Source organism: Leopardus geoffroyi, chromosome A2 (assembly GCF_018350155.1).
Source record: "Leopardus geoffroyi isolate Oge1 chromosome A2, O.geoffroyi_Oge1_pat1.0, whole genome shotgun sequence".
Taxonomy (NCBI): Eukaryota; Metazoa; Chordata; class Mammalia; order Carnivora; family Felidae; genus Leopardus; species Leopardus geoffroyi.
In genome coordinates, this window is record NC_059331.1 from 49737807 (window position 1) to 49758897 (window position 21091).

Consider the following 21091-nt stretch of genomic DNA (forward strand, 5'->3'; position numbering starts at 1 on the left):
TCTCCACGTCTTCAAGAGCAAGAATTTTGGCAGCTTGAACTAAATGGTAGATGAGAGCTTGAAAGCCTGTATATGAAACGTATTGATTTTTCACTCAGTGAGGTTAAAAAGAATGATTATGATTTGACAAGTCTTACTCTTAAAAAGCAACCTGAACTGCCTTGACTACTCTTCTCTGTCTCCTACTGGTGCTTCTCTCTGGACAGAAGATACCCCTACCAACACACAGCTCTGTTGCATATAGCTCCTTTTCAATGTTGGCATCTCTATATAAAAGTCACCTTCTTATTAACAAGACCATCCCCAATTACCCTGTAAACACAACCTCATTTCCTCTAATCCCTGCTTATTTCCTTCAAAGCAGCTATGTAAGGGATTGAATGTTTTCTGCCTTTTTTAATACTCTCTCTCCATTCCCATGTATCCCACATAGGAATAAGCCCTGCTTTTTCACTAGTGTGTATTTTGAGAAATATTGATGGAAGAAAGTGGACAAGAGTAAGTGGAGAGGAAAAGCAGGAGAATAAGGGAAGCAGCAGTCATGGCTGAGAGAGGGAAGGGGACAGAGATTGTATTAATGGCCTATTTCTGAAGTACCAACTTAATAGAAACTCGGGGGCTTAAAATAACACAGATTTAGGGGCGCCTGGGTGGCGCAGTCGGTTAAGCGTCCGACTTCAGCCAGGTCACGATCTCGCGGTCCGTGAGTTCGAGCCCCGCGTCGGGCTCTGGGCTGATGGCTCAGAGCCTGGAGCCTGTTTCCGATTCTGTGTCTCCCTCTCTCTCTGCCCCTCCCCCGTTCATGCTCTGTCTCTCTCTGTCCCAAAAATTTAAAAAAAAAAAAAAACGTTAAAAAAATAACACAGATTTATTATCTTACAGTTCTGTAAGTCAGAAGTCCAAAAACAGATCTTACATGACCAACATCAAGGTGTCAGCACGGTTGCATTTCTTCTGGAAGCCTAAGGGTAGAAGTCTGTTCCTTGTCATTTCTAGCTTCTAAAAGGCTGTCTTCATTTCTTGTCTCCTTGCCTCCTTCTAGCAATGATAAAACTTCAATCTCCCCATCCCTCACTCTGACCCTCTTGCCTCCCTCTTGTAAAGATCCTTGTGATTACATTGGGCACACTTGGATAATCCATTGTAACTTCCACAACATTTCAAGATCTATAATTAAATTGTATGTGCAAAGTTCCTTTTGCCATGGAAGGTAATTTATTCACAGGTCTGAGGATTAGCATATGAACATTTTTGAAGGTTCACTGTTCTGTCTACCACAGAGGGGGAAAGGGAAAGGAGGAGAAGAGAAGGGAGGGGAGGAAAGGAAGAATGATTCTCTCCTCCTAATACCTCACTCCTTTGATCCTAGGCCACTACCTAAAATCTGATTCCCTGAAAAAACTTTCCATTATAACACTATCTACTCCTGTATGCCCTGATCACTCTTGCCTTCAACTGAATTTTTGAAGGCAAATTCAAAGTTAACACAGTGCCTTTACCAGTCCTAATTTTTGTTCATTCTTCATTAATTAAATATACCAGCTTTAGTTATTGAAGACTTAAATAATGATTTTGTTTGCTGTATTCTATAGCAAAATTAGCAATTATATTCCATTCCAAACCAAGAAGTTGTAATGTTAGAAGTCTCTGGGAAATACACCAAATGACAACAACTGGAAGGTTTTCCATGTTTCCAAAGATAGATGGTATCTACTTGTTTTATGCTTAATTCCTTTAGTCAGCTCTTCAAGAACACTACATATTAATTTTTCAGAATGTTGGCCATTTTGACCGAATTGATCAATGAATTTGCCAGATATTGTCCAAAAAGTTGTTGCCAGTCTAAGGAACACCAAATAATTAATCTTATTGCTTTTCCCTACTCCATGATTTTTTCTGACTGCTTACACATTCTGTAAAAGAAGCAATAAAAAGAAAAATTTTAAGAGATCCCATGAATATAACTGATTAGAAATGGGTAACGGTTCTTCAGAAAATAAGAGATTCTTTAACATTATCCAGCCTAAGTAGTCAACAAGTGTTACCTAGTAGGATAAGCATCCCTAGAAGTCTTATCTTAAAAGTTTCCAACTTATAGCTAGCTAACAGCTAATTTAGAAATAGAAATTCAGACTTCCTTTAAATTAAATTATCTTGATACTACATATTTTTTTGAGGCCAAGATTCTCCTCATCGCCTCATGCTGGCTTTCAAATTAGGATGTATTCTACATTCAGCCATCTCAATAAAACTCTCCTGCCTTTCTAGACTCTAGGCTCCATAGTTGATGGAGTATTTCATTATGTCATCTACAGTTCTTGACAAGAGGTAGGAGAAAGAGGAGGAGGAAGACACTCTAAGAAATAATTGAAATGAGAAATGTCACCTTGAGTTTAGTGTCAGTGAGTTAACACTCAGCCTTGGCTGGAAAGTAGACAGTGGAAATAAAACGGCATTTACAAAAAATACTAATCCTGTGCACGAATAAATCTATCTTTCATTAATATTTGATTTTTTTGTTCCTGTATTGATTGCCATGACATGGCTGTCACCCAGCTGAGTCCCATAATTTCTATTGCAGGCAATTTCCTTACAGAATTACTTTCCTGAAAGGGCTGGATGTTATAGCAGACTTGTCAAACTGCACACATGTCAACAGCATTTGGTAGTGACTGTTCAATAATTAATTTACTAGGCTGACTGTTGGAACAATTTGAAAAGTCTCTGTGTGAAGTTCACGCTTCTTGAGGCTAAAAACCCAGAATCATCATGACTGGGCCATGAGCAGAAAAAGTACCAGGTTATGTGATCTGATAAACTCAAACTCTAAATGTGTCCTGAAGAAAGTGAGTTCAGAACCATGGATGTTTAGAGCTGAGAGGAATCATTATCCATTGCTCATTTTATGAATGATTTACTACTCTTTTAACTCTTTGATTTTACAGAATTGGAGGTAGGTACATTGGAGGAATAAAGCACAATTTAAAAATTTTGTTAGCTGAGATATGAAAACAACATGTTTATGTAATATCATTCACCGTGGAAGAAGGAACCAGCAGAACAAGAATTAAAATGGTCAAAACATGCTCAAGACAGCACTGCAGAGTTTGCTCTGCCTCATAGCACATGTGCATAAGGCTGAGAACAAGCATAGTTATTTTAAATACTCATTCCAGCGAAGCATTTCTAACTGGATACTACTTCTAGTCATGGGAATTTTAAAATATGACTGCAAATTTGACATTCCTCCCATTGAGAGGTGGATTCTAAGTCCTTTCCCCTTGAATCTGGGCAGACTTGTAGCTGCTTTAGCTAATTAAGTACAATAGGGGTAACACCATGTGACTTCCAATACAAAGTTATGCAGCTTCTACCTTGGTCACTGGAACACTGAGCCTTGGAGTCCTGAGTTTAATGAAGCCCAGCTACCCAAATGTCACCATGCTGTGAGGAAGCCCAAGTCACCTGAGGAACCTCCATGTAGGTACTGTGGTTAATAGTCCCAAATGATCTCAGCTGTCCAGTATCATCCCAGCTCTGGTATGTAAATGAGATAACTTGTAGATGGTTCTATCCACAAGCCATTGAGCTTTCTCTGTTGAGGTTCCAGACACTGTAGAACAAAGACCAGCCCTATTGTACTCAGTTCAAATTTTTGACCTGCATAATTTGTGAACATAATTAAATAGTTGACTTTGCCAGTAACTATTAGAATGACTTATTAGATAGCAATAGATAATTGGATTATTTATCCCATCCCAATTTAAAAGTACAGATAAAGAAGAAGATGTTTTTTTCTCTTTCAAGACTACAGAAACCTTCCTTTCTATACTGGTACACTAAACGCATTTGTCATATCAAGGAAAGATGGTGGATGAAGTGGGGTGTAGAGAAATGAAAGGGGTCAGGAAGACAATTTGCACTCACTCAGAAATAGAACAGTTACAGATGCCCAGAAGAATTCCTTAAGAGAAATGAAAGTACTTTTGAGGGGGTAAAGTATGTGGCATATCACAACTATACAAAATTAAGAAACACTCTCAAGGGAAGAGTATTACCTGCAAACATTTTCAGAAAATCTACTTGGGTTTTCATGTTGAGATACAATTTGTTTCTTACATTAACTTTTCAATCAAATATTCAAAAGTTCCCTTCAGTTTAGTAGTTACATAGGCTATGTGTACATGAATTACTATACAATGGGGGCGCCTGGGTGGCTCAGTCGGTTAAGCGGCCGACTTCAGCTCAGGTCACGATCTCACGGTCTGTGAGTTCGAGCCCCGCGTCGGGCTCTGGGCTGATGGCTCAGAGCCTGGAGCCTGCTTCCGATTCTGTGTCTCCCTCTTTCTCTGCCCCTCCCCCATTCATGCTCTGTCTCTCTCTGTCTCAAAAATAAATGAATTACTATACAATGCTAAATGGCCCATAAAATATAACATGTCAGTCACAAAGCCATAGTGAAAATCCATGAAGACTTGAATATCCATCTTTCCTATACAAAACACGTGGATCATCAAGGATTGCAGAATCCCTTTACAATGGTGTGAAAAATCATGTTATAACTTGGGTCATGTTATTGACCTGCTGAGAAGTCTCCAGAAGCACTTTACTGCCTGATTACTATAGTTTAATTCTTGTATATCACCCTTTGTAGCATATTTCGTAATCTTCCGCTAACTTACCTATCCAGTTATATTTCTCTCTTCTATTTTCATTAACTAAACAACAACAACAACAACAACAACAACAACAACAGCAACAACAAAACCCTAGTATGTGTCAGGCACCATACTCAGGACTCCATTGGTAATAATGATAGAGAAAGTCCCTGCTCTCATCCAACATTGAAGTGCAGGAAGTGAGAATCCCCAGGGTGGGGGGAGGGAAGTATTTCACAAACTTGATTAGTGCCATGGGGAAAATAGGTGATATGATAGATTGGTTGGCTAGGGTGACTATGGAAAATAATAGATTTTTCCAAATTTTCATTAAGAAACTTTTTAAAGACTCAACAAAGTGGAGAGAACATTTTGTCATATATACTATTAGTATATTTTTGTTTTAAAGTAATTTATAGACATAATTCATCCCTTAAATATTTCAGTCATCTTGGAGAAACAAGGGAATTTTCCTGCACAAAAAGTACGATGAACACATTAGGCAAAAATAATTTCTTTTTTTTTTCAATATATGAAGTTTATTGTCAAATTGGTTTCCATACAACACCCAATGCTCATACCAAAAGGTGCCCTCCTCAATACCCATCACCCACCCTCCCCTCCCTCCCACCCCCCATCAACCCTCAGTTTGTTCTCAGTTTTTAAGAGTCTCTTAAGCTTTGGCTCTCTCCCACTCTAACCTCCTTTTATTTTCCCTTCCCCTCCCCCATGGGTTTCTGTTAAGTTTCTCAGGATCCACATAAGAGTGAAACCATATGGTATCTGTATTTCTCTGTATGGCTTATTTCACTTAGCATCACACTCCTCAGTTCCATCCATGTTGCTACAAAGGGCCATATTTCATTCTTTCTCATTGCCACGTAGTATTCCATTGTGTATATAAACCACAATTTCTTTATCCATTCATCAGTTGATGGACATTTAGGCTCTTTCCATAATTTGGCTATTGTTGAGAGTGCTGCTATGAACATTGGGGTACAAGTGCCCCTATGCATCAGTACTCCTGTATCCCTTGGGTAAATTCCTAGCAGTGCTATTGTTGGGTCATAGGGTAGGTCTATTTTTAATTTTTTGAGGAACCTCAACACTGTTTTCCAGAGTGGCTGCACCAGTTTGCATTCCCACCAACGGTGCAAGAGGGTTCCCGTTTCTCCACATCCTCTCCAGCATCTATAGTCTCCTGATTTGTTCGTTTTGGCCACTCTGACTGGCGTGAGGTGATATCTGAGTGTGGTTTTGATTTGTATTTCCCTGATGAGGAGTGACATTGAGCATCTTTTCATGTGCCTGTTGGCCATCCGGATGTCTTCTTCAGAGAAGTGTCTATTCATGTTTTCTGCCCATTTCTTCACTGCATTATTTGTTTTTCGGGTGTGGAGTTTGGTGAGCTCTTTATACATTTTGGATATTAGCCCTTTGTCCGATATGTCATTTGCAAATATCTTTTCCCATTCCGTTGGTTGCCTTTTAGTTTTGTTGGTTGTTTCCTTTGTAGTGCAGAAGCTTTTTATCTTCATAAGGTCCCAGTAGTTCATTTTTGCTTTTAATTCCCTTGCCTTTGGGGATGTGTCAAGTAAGAAATTGTTACGGCTGAGGTCAGAGAGGTCTTTTCCTGCTTTCTCCTCTAGGGTTTTGATGGTTTCCTGTCTCACATTCAGGTCCTTTGTCCATTTCACTTTTTGCAGATGACATGATATTATACATGGTAAACCCAATAGACTCCACCAAAAGTCTGCTAGAACTGACACATGAATTCAGCAAAGTCGCAGGATACAAAATTAATGTACAGAAATCAGTTGCATTCTTATACACTAATAATGAAGCAACAGAAAGACAAATAAAGAAACTGATCCCATTCACAATTGCACCAAGAAGCATAAAATACCTGGGAATAAATCTAACCAAAGATGTAAAAGATCTGTATGCTGAAAACTATAGAAAGCTTATGAAGGAAATTGAAGAAGATATAAAGAAATGGAAAAACATTCCATGCTCATGGATTGAAAGAATAAATATTGTCAAAATGTCAATACTACCCAAAGCTATCTACACATTCAATGCAATCCCAATCAAAATTGCACCAGCATTCTTTTCGAAGCTAGAACAAACAATCCTAAAATTCATATGGAACCACAAAAGGCCCCGAATAGCCAAAGTAATTTTGAAGAAAAAGACCAAAGCAGGAGGCATCACAATCCCAGACTTTAGCCTCTACTACAAAGCTGTCATCATCAAGACAGCATGGTATTGACACAAAAACAGACACATAGACCAATGGAATAGAATAGAAACCCCAGAACTAGACCCACAGACATATGGCCAACTAATCTTTGACAAAGCAGGAAAGAACATCCAATGGAAAAAAGACAGTCTCTTTAACAAATGGTGCTGGGAGAACTGGACAGCAACATGCAGAAGATTGAAACTAGACCACTTTTTTACACCATTCAAAAAATAAACTCAAAATGGATAAAGGACCTGAATGTGAGACAGGAAACCAACAAATAATTTCTTAACATCAAATTCCGCACCGTATCAGCTATTCTCCAAAAGTCTATTAGGACTGGATTGTTCAAAACAAGGTCCCACTTTTACAATAGGTTCTATCTTTTTGAATCTAGAAGAATCCTGCTACTTTTCTCCCCCTCTTTTTCTCTCCATGATATTGACTAGTTCAAGATACTGGACTGGTTCTGGATTTGCTTATGGGTTTTATCATGGTGTCATATAACATCACTTTTTCCCTATATTTCACACAAACTTAACTTAGGCATAAAAGCTTGAATATATTCAAGTTAGACATTTTTGAAAAGATTACATAACAAGGGGCATTGTATACTTCATTATCATGTCATGTTAAAAAGCACATAATATCTGGGGCACCGAGGTAGCTCAGTCAGTTGAGCATCCAATTCTTGATCTCAGCTCACTTCTTTATCTCAGGGTTGTGAGTTCAACCCCTGTGTTGGGCTCCACAGTGGGTATGAAGCCTACTTAAAAAAAAAAAAAAGCACATAACATCTGGAGACTCCTAAAACCTCTGGGTTAAGGTGATGACAGCCTGATCCAGCCTTCATAGAGTGACAGTTTCTGACTTGCAACCAGCAGTTGTACACAGAGATAGTATGGCACAACACACATATCCAATTCCTTATTAATCTTCATTAATGGAATGGTCTAATTAATGATCCTTGACTGACTCAATCATTTCATTAGGTAATTTAAAAAGGTCACTTTTCTAATTCCTTTATTTTTTCTATATTTATTAGCCAGTAGTCTTTTAAGCCTTCTCTTATCAAATGTAGTGATTTGGTCACCCTGATATGTAGCTTGCAGAAGAAGAGCAGAATAAATACCTCTTTGCCTTTAAATCTCTAATGAATTTCTTATCGTTGCCATTATTTGGTGTTAATTTGGATTTCTCTTTTTTGAGAATGGCTATGAACTCATGTAATTATATATATATATATATATATATATATATATATATATATATATATATATTATGTTATAATAAATTATACTTTTCTTACTGTTATTTGAATTGTAACTGTGGATACTAAGATCTCCTAAGACTGGGTTCTTGTCTTTTTCAATGAACACAGTAGTCTGTAATTTTATTTAATTAATGAATTTATTTATTTATTTGTTTGTTTTTGTTTTCTAGTACATCTGTGACATCCCAGGGACACCCAGGGCATTCTCTCCATCAGAAATCAGCAACTTCTCTAAAAAGGCTTTAGTTATTTTAGTGAGAAATGGTATTTAAAGGATAAAATCTAAATGCCAGGGATGCTCACTGGTTCTGGAAAGTTGTATCTAAGCTCTTTCAATGCAGAGATAGCAAAATTACCTCTCAAAATTTATGAGTAAGTACTAAAACTCCCAAGTCAAATTAAGCCCTAAAATGTTTACTCAACATTTTATATTATATATATATTTACCTCTTTTTCTTGCATTGAAAATCATGGTTTCTAATTACAATAACATACTTATTTAATTTACCCTATAATTTAAATATAATGGTTTCAAGATAGCAAAATCAACATTATTCCTCAAAACAAAACTGCTCTGTGCTGTTTAAAATTACAATGAAGTTAATTTTTCTTTAGAATATATCCCATGAAGGACATAGTCACTCAGTCACTATTGTATCAGAAATCACTTGAAAGAGTCTCTTTGTGGATATATTATCAATTTTGTAATTACTTAAATTATTTTGCTCATATGTTCTAGTTTGTGTTTTATTTGTTTGTTTGGAGACCTTAAAAAATATCCCACTTAAATAAAATCCCACAGGGGCGCCTGGGTGGCTCAGTCGGTTGAGCATCCAACTTCGGCTCAGGTCATGAGCTCGAGGTTCGTGGGTTCAAGCCCCGCATCAGGCTCTGTGTTGATGGCTCAGAGCCTGGAGCCTGCTTCGGATTCTGTGTCTCCCTCTCTCTCTCTGTCCTTCCCCTGCTTGCTCTCTGTCTCTCTCTCAAAAATAAATAGACATTAAAAGAATTTAAAAAAAAATCCCACTACTGATGGGATACTTTACTTTATTCTGAAGTCATCTAATAAAAATCATTTTATCTGTGTGGATTTTCCACAGTTAGCTATAACCATATCCAGTATCATCTGTTATGTCTGTTTTAAATTTTTTACATGATTTTTCTCATGGTTATAGGTTATATTTTCTTGCTAGTTTGTATGCTTTGTCTTTTTGATTGTATGCTGAGTATTGGATATTTTATGTTGTTAGTTATTGGACTTAGCTTTATTTCCTTAAATAGTATTAATCTGTTTTCCAGCTCTCAGTTACTTTGAAAGAGTTTACTTTAGTAAGGCTTGCATCTATACTTTGTTAGGGCAGATCTAAAGTAGCCTTTCATCTAGGACTAAGTTATCCCATTTACTAAGGTTATAACCAGAAGATTGAAACCAATGCTCCATGTACCGAGAGACTTTCCAAACTGATTGTTATGATAGCTAATATTCCCATCTTGGAAACAGCTGTGAGAGTCTCACATCCTGCCTTTGCCCAGGGCTTCTCTCTCAGGCCTTCCATAGTTTTCTGTCATACACTCAAACAGAGAAAGACAAATATCGTATGACTTCATTCATATGTGGAATCTAAAAATCCAAGTAATCCAATAAGAGCAGCAACAACAACAACAAAAGAGAGAAACAGACCCATAAATGCAGAAAAGAAACTGGTGGTTGCCTAAGATGGGGGGAGGTTAAGGGCTGGACAAAATGGGTCAAAGGGATTAAGAGGCACAAACTTCCAATTATAAAATAATTAAGTCATGGGGATGAAAAGTAAAGCATAAGGAATATAGTCAATACTATAACACAATACTATATCATGGTGAGTGTTTTATAATGTATATAATTGTTGAATCACTATGTTGTACCCCTGAAACTAAATGAATGTTGTATGTCAACTATACTTTATTAAAAAAAAAAAAAAGACCAGTACTCAGTCAAAGACCAGAGGGGATGCCTCTGCAAATCACCAGGGCAGAGTGGTCTCTCAGTTTGCCACCATCTTCTCTGGTGTTGTGTCCTCACGAATTATTACATCTTTGGCCTCCCAGAATTCTATCTCCTATGATGTTGCTTGGAAACTGCCTGTGGGTAGTTGGGCTCACCTCAACCATTTCCCTTCAAGGATCACAGTCTTGGCACTGTTTGTTGTGCAATAACTGAAAACCATCATTTCCTAAGTGTTGCCTGCTTTCTTGTTATTTAAAGTGGCATGACAACTCTGGTCCTCCTTATTACATCATGTCCAGAAGTGGAAGTCCTTATAATCACTTTTTTTGTCATTTCCCTAAGATTTATGGTTAGTAGCTTCTGCTTGTTTTTAATTTTAGGAACTACATTTTTCACTGACAATTCTGTTTCTTGAATTTACATGTTTTGTGTTAAAATATTAAAAATAAACTCATATTAGTTTCATTCATGCCCTTCTTGCCTCATACCACTCCTCTGGATAACAATTCTATCAGTTTTTGATTTATCTTTCCAGTATTCAGAGTTTTCTGTATTGGTGTCATATGATATAAGGAGACAATTCTGCAAAGACACATGGAGACAGCATTCAAGGCAGACACATTGCCAAGTACAAGTGCCCTAATGCTTTAAAGAGCATGGCTTATTAAAAAAGAAAAAGAGAGAAAGATGAAATCCCATAGTATGACCAAAGTATTATAGTAAGGAAAGGAGAAAACCCATTTATTTCAGGCTACAGAAGTCAGCAGAAATCTTATCAGGTTGGATCTTGTGTGTGAGAATAAGAAACTTAGTTATTATTCTCAATGCATTAGGAGGCAACTGAAAAGTTTTAACCATAAGAGTGACCAGATAAGGTTTTCATTCTTACATTGTAACTCTGGTAAAGGAAGTATGGAGAATGGAAAGCTAAAAGGACAAGAACAGCAGTAGGGGGACAAGTTTGGAGATCATAGTAAGTCTTGGTGACAGGTGATAATTTTGTCCAGATGAATAACTAGAGCAGGGACAGAAAGCAGTAAGAGACTTCAGATTACACATTTGCATCGGGACAGAAAGTGCTGATGCCTTACATGTAGATGGTGAACAGAAGGAAGGAGTAAGGATGGTAAGGATGGTTCTTGGACACTTGGCTTCAGGAACTAGCTAGAAATGTGGCTTGAAATACCTCAAGGGGAACACATGCTTGGGGGACCAAGATTTCTGTTTTGGCCATGTCAAATGTGGGGGGCCTATAAGACTTCTAAATACACGTAACACGTAGGAGGTTGGAGATATTGGTCTGGACCTCACAGACTAGGGAGTATAGAAAATAACTTGACAGGCAATGGGCAAAGCTCTAGGTCAAAACTTCTAGTGAATCTGAGAGGAACAAGGCCCAAACCCTTAGGACTCATCAATATTCAAGAGTCTGGCTGAGGAAAATGAAACAGCAAAAATAATAGTAACAACAATAATAGTGGTAGTAACAGTAGTAGCTGTTATCGTAGCAGTAGTAATACTAAGAAGGTGATGCCAGTTAGGTGGGACAAAACCAGGAAATTGTTGTGTCATGGGGGTAGAATGCATGTCAAGGAGATAGGGTTAATTGTGTCTAAATGAGATCTGCAAAGAACAGAACAAAGCAGTCTCAAAAGGAAAGATGACAGAGCAAGTGGTTTAGAAGACAACAGAGAAAGAGGTCACCTGATTAACTTATATTTATTACAATTGAGATCCAGGCTAGGCCCTGTGCTTCCTCCAAGTTCTCTTTAATCGATGTATTCCAAGAGGATCTCCCCTTCTTATAGTTATGAATGCTATGGTACCACTTCAGAAGAAGGAACCACATCATTCTGAGTGAGTAAGTCATGTAAAAAGAAAAAGAAAGCTTTGCTGATCATCATAATTAATGAACAGAGTCATGGGTGACTTTTTAAAGGGTAGAACGAAAGGAATGGAGCACTGGCTATATACCAGATGCAAGATGTGCTTTACCATACTCAAAGTCACTTAATCTTATAGCAACCATGCAAAACTAGATTCTGACATTTCATTTGCATATCAAGAAGTCACGGCTAAACAAGGTTACCAAATGTCTATTCCTTGATTGAAAGCAAATTTGTGATAGAATCGGTTCTCAAACCCAAGTTTACTTCAAAGCCCACCACAAATGGCCTTCAAAATGATAAGCAAAGCCATTGTTCTGAAGTGAAATATTTTTTCTCTTATCAAATCCCATTTTAGGTGGGAATGCCCCATCATCAGACTTTATCTATGGCACTGAACCCACATGCAATGCACAGAGAATTGGCTAACACTGTCAGCTTCAATGGGAAAGGACAATAACATAGAAAGCACACACACACACACACACACACACACACACACACCAACAAAAACTCAATAAGTATGTTTTCTAAACATCATTCCCACTAATCTGTATGCAATGTCATGAACACACACATGCACACACACAATTTTCCAAAGTAAAAGTAGTTAAGCAACAGCATAACATCATGAAAGCAAAGGTTTGAATTTAGGGGAGAAAACTTGCTAAGCACAAAGGAAAAAATTAGCAGAGGAAATTCTGAAAATTCATAATCTCAGCTTGGGGCAAAATTTACAGATACATACACACATATATTACAGAAATTATTATGCAAAAGAAAAAAATGTTGGGCTTTATTTAAATGGCATTAAAACAGAATTGAAGAGGGTAATCTCAGAGTCTAGAAATCCCAAACATTTTATTTTATAGATGTGGATACTGAACCCAAAGATGTTAAATTACTTGCCTGAGGTCAAATGGTTGGTTACAACTCAAAGACAAAAGTGTCTCTCATTCCATGATTGAGCTCTTTTCACAACTTTATGGTATATCATTTCAAACCTATGTGTATGCATAATTGATGATATTCATTTATAGCTCAGAATGGTAATGCAGATTTAAGTAAAATATAAAATGAACTTCCTTGAATCCTGAATATCTACAATTCCAACTTCAAAAGGGAAATAATATTATTTATTTCCATCACTATCACCTTTTTTTTTTAACCAAACCAAATAGCAGACCCCTCAAGTTCAGGAAGAATTTTAAAACTGTTTTGTAGTTTTAAATGGATGTGATGAGGAACGGAGTTGTCCAGGGAAATTACAGTAGCCCTATCAGTATAGAGAGGCTGGAATGCAAAAGGATCTATAATGTTAAAGAGGCGGGGACATGGAAAGAAGTCAAAGATCAAGTGTGCACTCGGTTAGACTTTTCTTGCCGTTTTAAAAGAACACTTGGCTTTTGAACTGCCCAGTTGCACACTACAAAGGTTTTAGAGTTGTCTAAAATCTTTGAAGGTTTACAAGAAGTCACTTGGCACTAAGGGTTGGATATTATGAGCAAGTCACTGAAGCAGGCAAAGCTAAAAGCTTTCGACTACTCCAGAACAATGGCATTCATCCTACTGACCTTTACTTGAAACGCTTCTCTGGAAATCAAACCAAAAGCAGAATATCTGAGGAACCCCCTCGATTTCATTGCAAATGATGAGACAAAGTCAGTGTAGTAACAAGACAGTGGCTGAGTAGAGCATTAGGTGCCTACATTGTACGTGCATGTCTGTGAAAACTAGGTATATTATCCTGACCAAGTCAAATTCCTAATCACCAAAATAAGGAGATTGTATCAAACCAGTAAATTGGTTATAGTCTTCGGGCGGCTTTCAACAGTGGATAGGTTACCCCAACCAATATCAACTACATGCTGTCTATCAGAAATGCACTTTAAATATAAAGATAAAAATAGGCTAAAATAAATGGATGACAAAAGATAGAGTATGCAAACACAAATGATGAGAAAACTGAATTACTTATATGAGAGAGAGAGAGATATTAGGCTTTGGGCTAAGGTATATTGCCAGATAAAAAGCAAGGTTTTTCATAATGAAAAAAAGGATTGGTTTATAAAAAGGACATAAAAATTCTAAATGTGTATGCACCCAACAACAGAATTTCAATATATAGCAAAAATTGACAACTAAAAGGATAAATAGATGCATCTATGATTATAGTTGAAGATGAACATTTTTCTCTCAATGAATGGTAGACAAAGTAGACAGAAAAATCAGTAGTAATTCAGAAGAGTTGAATAACACTATTAACACCAACCTGACCTAGTAAACAAGATAGAATATCGCACACTTAGCAGATTACATTTTTTCAACTGCACATAGACTATTCACCAAGATAGATAATGGTTGAGAATTTTTCACAATTGAGAAACCATGAATTTGCTGATTCAGGAAGGACAAGGAGTTTTGAAAAAAATCAATGAGAAATCCACATTTTATAGTGAAACTACAGAACAGTAGAAGAAAAAAAAATCAGCTAGAGAGAAAAAAAAAGATCACCTAAAAAAGTAATAATTACACTAACAGAAGACTTCTGTATGGCAAGAATGGAAGCCAGACTATAGTAGAATAACATGTTCAAAGGTCTGAAAGAAAATAGCTGTCAATTGGAATTATGTCTCCAGCAAAAATCTCTTTCAAGATAAAAATGCTATTTTCAGATAAACCAAAACATAGAGTTCACCACAACAAACCTTCCTTAAAGGAATTTCTAAAATATACACTTTTGGAAAAAGAAATATTATACCAGAAAGGTCAGAGATGCAAGTAATGAATGGTACAAGGTAAACTGATTATCTGGGTGAATCTAAACAAGCATTGACTGTGTAAATGAATAATAGTGCCTTGAAAAATTTTTAACGTTTATTTATTTTGATAGAGACAGAGAAAAAGAGAGGGCGTGCATATATGTACACAGCAGAGGGACAAAGGGAGAGGGAGAGAGAATCTTGAGCAGGCTCCACTGCCCAGGGCAGAGCCCAATGTGGGGCTCATCTCATGACTGTGAGAGCATGACTGAAATCAAGAGTCAGACTCTTAGCCAACTGAACCACCCAGGAGCCATAATAATGCCTTGAAATTTTAAAACAGGTAAGATTTTAATACTGAACAGTAATAGTATGTAAGCCCTGCCAAGGCAATTAGAATTTAAATATTCTAAGTTCCCTGTGTCGTCCAAAAGGAGAATAAAGCGTTTTATTAATCATAGACTTTATACAATTAAAATATACAGGAGAAAGTTCAATTTTAAAATACAAATAGTTTTCTCTAAACTTCTAGGTCTCTAAAATTTCCCTAAAATACAAATAGCTCTAAAACTGATGTTTAATTTTGGATACCTGGCTCAGTCAGTTGAGCATCCAACTCTTGATATAGGCTCAGGTCATGATCTTACAGTTGTGGGATTGAGCCACACATCGGGCTCCACACAAAGCATGGAGCCTGTTTAGGATTCTCTCTCTCCCTTGTTCTGTGCCCCTTCCCTGCTTATTCTCTCTCTCTCAAAATAAATAAAATAATTAACTAAAAAAAAATGATGTTGAATCTGAATTTTGCATGGGTCAGCAAGAAAGGGGACTTAGACTTTGGAAAGATTACTGAGTCCCAGTTTCTCATGGATGAGGAAGAATGAAAGAAACAAGAATGAGGGGGTTTGATTTATGTGAAGATTTGAATCATCCTTAGAGGTAACTGGACAAATTTAACAGGATGATCACAACAAGTGGGCCTGTGTGGGTGTAGGAAGAGGAGGTTGGAGGGGTAGGTAGGAGAGCCAGGCTCAAAGGAATGAAGGACATAGTTATTCACTGAGAAGTTGGACTTTCTTCTAGATGCTGTGGATTCAAGAAGGTAACAAATGGGAGACTTCAACCTCACTTGGGTTCTCTGGGAGGTACCTTCAGGTCTGTGGAGAATTGTGGATGAGACCATTGTTGGGGGAGTTCACTGAAAAGACATGACCACTGATTAACTTATGAGCTGGATCTAGGCATTTAGCCGCTCAGTGGCTCATTCCCCTGTCCTAGGAATGTGGGTTCCACTTGTCTTTTCTGTTCCCAGAGGCTACTCCAAGTACAGAGCCTTGAGGTAGTGATGTGGTATTGAAAACATCTGCACGGTATATGCAGCTGAACCCAGTTAGTGCCTCTTTGTAACTTTTAAGATTTGGCATGTGGGTGCAGGGATCCCTTCATCCTGCTGCCACACAAGACAAACCCCAGGTTAAGTTCCCTTTGTTTACTAAACTGCCACCTACCAACATAGAGTGACCAGTCTCTCTCTTGGGTCTCTCCCTGCCCTCCACATACAAAGGGCCAGTTTCAGATTATACCCAGGAAGCTTCCAAAAGGGCTGTAAACCAACAACCAGCTTTAAGAAGCATGACCTCATTCATCCCTTCCACCTCTGGAAGGTTGTCTGTGGTAGAACTCTCCTCTCTTTGCTCTATTGTACTTCTTAAACTCCATAAACATCATGTCACCCAAGCCAGGTCCTAAAGCAGGACAAACCAAGTTGTATTTATAGTATTAATAAGAAACTGGGAAAGACTAGTCCCCCCCTCATCAAATATACGTTTTCCATTTTGCAAAAGCTGAAAATATTACAGATTAGCATATAGGCAGGAATCACAAATTTTATGGTAAAGCAATGCAGCAAGTAGGAGCATTGATCGATATCTCAAGGACAATATGGTGTTCCTTTAGGCTGCTCATTCACAAACAGATGTACAATGTATGCATACGTGGTGGGTCATAAATCAGGCCTTTGGATTGAACAAAGTTTACCAACAGTCATGTTAACTTAGAAATCTGAAATGGCTTTCCTCGTCTATCAGGCTTTTAGAGAGTTTTTCTCACAACACCCAGAGATTCATTAAAAAACAATTTTGAAAAAACAATTTGGAAACAATTCATAATATACCTAACATGGAAAAGACTCAGCCACCAAGGTCTTTCTTAAAAGGGTTGATTAGGGGTGCCTGGGTGGCTCAGTCAGTTAAGCATCTGACTTCAGCTCAAGTCATGATCTCATGGCTGGTGAGTTCGAGCCCCATATAGAGCACTGTGCTGACAGCTCGGAGTCTGGAGCCTGCTTCGAAATTCTGTGTCTCCCTGCCTCTCCCCTGTTTACATTTTGTCTCCGTCTGTCTCAAAAATAAACATTTAAAAAAATTTTAAAGGCTGATTAAAAATTATTCATTTAAAGTCAGTTTTGAGAACTTAACAAGTAGTAAAATAGCCATCACAGTTATCAAACCCCCAGCCTTTAAGAGCCCCCCAAAATGCTCTAAACACAATAGTTCTTAACTGCCTCAAGGAATAAAGCTACCAAAGCTGCAAAAAAGAATATGTAAATAATAGGCATTCCATTCTGCTTTAAATATTTCCAAATACTCAGATTCAAACAAGAATGGTATAGAGACAGAAATCCATAATAAGGCAAGTTCAAAAACTATGTTGACTGACAAGCTGAATATTTTAATAGTGAATGGGATAGTTTGTTAAGCCATTTGCTATTTTCACTATGTGCCTCCCAGATGCCACTGATGTCGTCTCCTGCAAACACTCCATCAGCAGAGCCAAAGGCCAGAACCCTCTTGACTACTTACTACTGCCTTTTTACAATATACCCGATCTAGAAAAACACACGGCAACTCTCGTAATGCAATATAAATCTGGGGCGACATATGCATGCATGCACTGTAGGCCAGATATGAGAGCTTGAGGAGGCTCTCTGAAGAACACTCCCATAGCATTTAATTACTCCTTAATCAACTCTGTATCATTTCCTAATCCGACCGTCTAAACTGTCCATAAAGCAGCAATTTCCTAAGAATCCTCTATGCCAGGGGTCAGCACACTTTGATATATGAGACTTATCTTGCCCACCACTAGTTTTTGTGCATAAATGTTTATTGAAGCACAGCCAGGACCATCATTTGTCTACATCATATTGCCTACAGCTGCTTTCCTTCCACAAAGTGAGTTAAGTAGTTGCAACAGACACCATATGGCCCCAAATGCCTAAAATATTTACTATCTGGACGTTTATAGAAGTTTTTTTCACTCACGGCTTACACAACTGGGCTATGAAAATGATGTAGGAGAGAACTTAACAGCAAAGGACTAGACATTGCTCAGCACAGTTGCCACCAGCCACCCTCAAGATGAAAAAGTAGGTGGCATATCGTATTTGTGAATGTAATACCAGTGCTATGTGGAATTGAGTGAGAGAGCATCTGACCTAACATGTCACAAGTCACCTCTCAGGAACCCAGGACAGACGTCATGAAACAACCAAAGTATTCTTACATCTAAGTCCTGCTGTCTGCTCAGAACCCTCTCCATACAGTTGTCCCAATAATTGCTTGGGATTAGCATAAGAGATGAAGGATTTTCACTATCTCTGGTCTAATTAATTACCATGTTGGTTTTTAAAGCCATTATCCTTTCATCTGTCCACAAAAATCTGACTTCTACTAACTTGTGTGTACTGGGGCTCATTGGCCCTTAATAAGGTGAACTCTACTTTGAAATAACAGTTTTACCAACATTAGGAAAGTGTACATGTAAAAGCTGAAAAGGGGCGTTATAAGTGACAAACAATGATACCGAGTGTAGGGTATTAGTATGAAATTTCTATTTTCCTAATATTATTTCCAGTTATGTCATTTGTGCATATTTTTCATTTGTTCGTTTTGGATCAATAAGAACCCACGACAGGGGTTACTGATATGACAAACAATTAGAACCTCTAGAAATGTGTGATCCCTTAAGAAAGTTCTCCAACTAGTTATGAGTCTATATGGCTGTCTCCTCTGATGTGAACACCTTGCCTATCTGAAAGCTGCCTCTTGTGTTGCTGAAGCTGGGACACACTATGGGGAAGTCAAGCTGTCCTCCGCAGGGTGAGTAAGTTTCTAATGCAGGCCCAGTGGATGGTGAAGCCTAGGGCTGCCCTCAGGTGCCTCCTGATAGAGCCTCTCCAGTTCCCTTCCCATCCGCTCACTGACTATTTTTTCTCTCATCTCTGCTCTTGGTCAACATGTATGCTCAAGACTCCTCTCTTCACTGCTTTTGGTTCTGGGCAAAATGCTTAATCTCACTGAGCCATAGATTTTTACGTTGTAAAGATCAAGACCAGAAAAACAGAACTTTAAAATCTAAGTCTCTAGAAGGAGAAGCCCAGGAGCCTGTAGCTTTTAACCAACACGTTGTCCTAATGATGGGTCTAGTTTGAAAAACAGGGTGTTCTTAATGTCACAACTTTTAGTATGTAGTTGAATCACTTGGATGCTTGTTAAATAGTCCCTCCCCAAACCCAGTTACACTGACTTTTTTCATGTCTGCAGAAAGCACTTTGAGAAAGCCTCACCTAAAGCCTGGATACTCATAGTGTGGTCCTTGTTCACCAGGATCAGCATCACGTGGAAACTTTTTAGAACTGCAAAAACTCCTAGGCCCCTCTGCCTCTTATTTAATGTGGACATTATTAAGACCCCGAGATCATTCTTCTGTACCTAACGGTTTGTGAAGCACTAACTTAAGTCCAATACTGAACCACAAAACCGAGCTTCTAAAAACTGTTCTGTACTTACATGTTCATCATTTAAAAAGTCACCGGACCCACTTCACCCCCATTTCTAGATGAAAAAAATTAATGCACAGGAAACTTTAACAGTCAAAGAGTTGTCTGTCTTTGAAGTGGAGTTTGACATGGCCAGGTGATGTGAGACCTGCTCTGAGATCCCACTTTGACAGCCCAGGAGTTCTGACTACCAGCTGGTTCAGGATGTCTATAGCAGGAAGCATCAACCATTTGGAAGTTGGCAGGAATAGGTCCTTGAAGAGGGGAAATGGCTTCTCGTCTTAGGCCTTAGCTTCCCTATTTGTAACAGGAGGATACTAATGCTCACTTCAGGTTTGCAGAGAAGACAGAGATGATGTATGTAAAGTGGAAACTCAGTGCATGGCATGAGGTGGGGTCTTATTGGTGAAAGGGAGTCAGTAAGCTATGGGAGAGCAGGCTGCAATTTTAGTTTTAGCCCGCACTGGCATGCTTTCCCTGCCTACTGTTATTAAAAAAAGGGGAAAAATGCTTGTATAACATCTGTATCGCATCTGCAAAAATGTATGGGATGATAAAAACAGGCATGATCGTAGAAAACACTGTTCTCAGAGAAGTCAGTTTTTATCTGCAGCCCCATTGGCCTCTCCTTTTATTGTTATCACTCCAAACTCTGAAATGGCCTCACATTTACTAACAGCCTGGAATAATAAAGCTCTGACTCAAATCTTAACGGTTGAGGATTTTTCAATCTTAAACGCCTATAATCAGCAATATTATTTTTTTTCTTGTCCTCAGTTTCCTTGCTCTTAATAGAAAATGAGGGGCGCCTGGGTAGCTCAGTCAGCTGGGCATCAGATTCTTGGTTTCAGCTCAGGTCATGATCTCACGATTCCTGAGTTTGAGACCTGCATCAGGCTCCGCGTTGTCTGCATGGAATTCATTCTCTCTCTTTCTCTCTCTCTCTCTCTCCTTCTCTCTGTCCCTCCCCCTGTCTCTCTCAAAATAAATAAATAAACTTTCGGGGCACCTGGGTGGCTGAGTCAGTTGGGCAGCCAACTACCAGCTCAGGTCATGATCTGGTGGTCTGTGAGTTCGAGCCCTGCATCGGGCTCTGTGCTGAGAGCTCAGAGCCTGGACCCTGCTTCCAATTCTGTGCCTCCCTCTCCCTCTGCCTCTTTCCTGCTTGCTCTCTGTCTCTCTCTCCCTCTCTCAAAAATAGTAAACATTAAAAAATTTTTTAAAAAATAAACTTAAAAAAAAGAAAATGAACACTGAGCTAGAGATATATCAATACTTTTTCTTCCTATATTAGTCAACCGTGCATTGATCAAGCACTTACTATGTCCCAGGTACTATGTTAAACTCTATATATGCTTATTGTTCCATTATTTAATCTATCCTCATTATAACCCTATGAACTAAGAACTCATTTTATAGGAGCACCTGGATGGCTCTGTC

At 38.3% G+C, this 21091-nt stretch overlaps 1 long non-coding RNA gene across 2 annotated transcripts in view; it reads right to left on the bottom strand.

Annotated features, from left to right (window-relative positions):
* Positions 1–21091, bottom strand: part of LOC123605926 — a 799403-nt gene that overhangs the window by 283911 nt on the left and 494401 nt on the right. The window lies entirely within an intron of this gene.